This window comes from Vanellus vanellus (genome assembly GCF_965231255.1).
Source record: "Vanellus vanellus genome assembly, contig: HAP1_SCAFFOLD_565, whole genome shotgun sequence".
In the NCBI taxonomy this organism is placed as follows: domain Eukaryota; kingdom Metazoa; phylum Chordata; class Aves; order Charadriiformes; family Charadriidae; genus Vanellus; species Vanellus vanellus.
The window spans coordinates 50,905-53,289 of NW_028127620.1; positions in this window are offsets into that span (position 1 = coordinate 50,905).

A 2,385-nucleotide genomic window follows, 5' to 3' on the forward strand; every position below is an offset into this window, starting at 1 on the left:
GCCATATAGTGTGAGTGTGCATGTGCGAGGCTGTGTCTCCGGGAAGCTTCGTGTTGTAAGAGCTGAGAGAGGCAGAGACAGAAGCGCCTGAACTGTCAAATTCTGCTGGTAGCACCAAGAGCAGGAACGACATTGAGTCCTGTGCCCCTGGGGCTGTGTCGCCCCTCTGCCGCGTCTGGGTACCTCCCTGTGGCTGTGCCCCCCAGCCTTTCCCTCGCTGGTGTCACTCTTTTGCTTCCCTGTAGCTCTCTTCATCTGGCGATTCTTGTATCCTGCAGCCTGCCCCTGCTCTAGTCTCCGGCCCCTCTCTTTCTCTTCCATTCTACCTGTCCCTTTTTTGTTCTTGTTCCTTCTCTGTCCTGCTCCCTGCTCCTCTTTTTCTCTTTCTTTGTCTCTGTCCTGAAGCACATTGATGTTTTTTTTCATTCTCTGCCTCTTTGTCCCGCTCTGCATCCCTCTGTTTTTCACAGTCTCTCTGGCGTCTTCCCTGTCCTGCTTTTTCTCTCTCATCCTGTATGTCTCACTCCCTGTACCCATCCTCCTTTTTGTCTTGCTCCTTCCTTATCATCAGAAAATTACAGACCGGTTTAGGTCAGAAGGGACCTTGAAGATCATCCAGTTCCACCCCCCCCCCTGCCCTGGGCAGGGACACCTCCCACCAGACCAGGTTGCTCCACCTGTCCAACCTGGCCTTGAACACCTCCGGGGATGGGGCCTCCACAACTTCCCTGGGCAGCCTCATCACCCTCAGAGTGAAAAACTTCTTCCTAATATCTAATCTAAATCTACCCTCTTCCGGTTTGAAACTATTCCCCCTCATCCTATCACTACATGCCCTTGTAAAAAGTCCCTCCCAGCTCTCCTGTAGGGTCCTTTTAGGGACTGGAAGGGGCTCTAAGGTCTCCCTAGAGCCCATCAGATCCCATGCACTTGTGCACCTTCAGGTGGTCTCAGACTTGATCTTCACCTACAGTGGGTAGTTCTTCATTTTCCCAGTCCTTGCCTTTGCCTTCTGCCTCACGGGTAGTGTGGCTGCAGTCTTTGCCAGTGAAGACTGAGGCAAAAGTCCAGTGGAGCAGGTTGCTCACGCACAGCCCGCTGTGACTTTCAGTGCTGCTGGGCCTGTGGGGATGGTTCGGGGGACAAAGGATCAAACCTGAATGACCTCCCTGAAATCCATCTGTCGCTAGCCTTGGCTCACGTGGAGCCAGGAGGTGGTCCTGCAAACCACCAATCCAGGACACAGAAAGCTTTTAGCAACTGTGGCTATTCGGGAATAGATTGTGCTAAAGCTGAAAAGGAATTTGAGCTGTTGCTCATGGCCAAAGGAGGATGGTGGCCTCAGATGGCGGCTGAGGCTTGGGGCTTGCATTGCCTATGATCAGCCATCCCCACAGCGTGACAGTGGAAAGACTTTCCCAGGGAAGAGGCACCTGTGAGTTGTTGAGATGGAGGAAAACGTCAGCACGGTTTTGTATGTAGGTGGAAGGTTCTGGATGAGGGAGGAATTCTGCATCTTCCATAGCATAGCAGGGGTAACTGCCTGAGCAACAAGTTTTTTTCTTTGTTTACTTTTTCCTGGAAGAGTCTTACGTTGGTACCCAGCAGACAAAGTGGCTCATTGAATGGGAATGATACGGAGAAAATTACTTGGCTATTAGAAGCCCCATTGCTCTGGAAGTTGTTGTTGTTTTTTTTTTTCTAGTGCTTTGGGTTTTTTGGAAGGGGGTGAGGGGAAGGGCTAGAATAATTTAGCTTCATACCTCCTAAAACATGCATTGTGGCAGTCCAGGTAGAGCACGCCTTTCTCATGTACCTTTTCTTTTTCTGAATGTGGCGAATTCAATCTGCTGATCAAAAGCCCACTGAGTTCATTGGAGCCCTTGGATTTTTATCCTTTGGCTCAGGCGCTAAATGCAACCTCCTGCCACTGCTGTTAGCACAACTAATGCAGGTAATCTGCTACCTACTATTGAATAATCTCAGCTACCTACTGTCTAACGATCTATGCAAGAATACAACCCGATCCGATGTTCCACGTAACATCAGAACTATGAAGAGACGTGATGTTCAAATGAAAAATGAGACAGTTTGAACACCTTTTAATAGCTTGAATGAATAAAAAGGGGAAGCACTGTATAGATAATAAAAAAATCACATGGATTTTTCCCCTAAATTTCTGAACCTTCTGTGACAAGTCATGCCACATCAAGGTGCATGTCTGCAACCCCCTGCGCTGCATGATGTGGGTCCTGTTGGCATTCAGTGATGTGGAGGATGGGGCAGCGCCCCCTCAGACAGCTTGCAGGTGGCACAAAACCGGGAGGAGAGGCTCATGCACTGGAGGGTGGTGCTGCCAAGCAGAGGGGGCTTGACAGGCTGGAG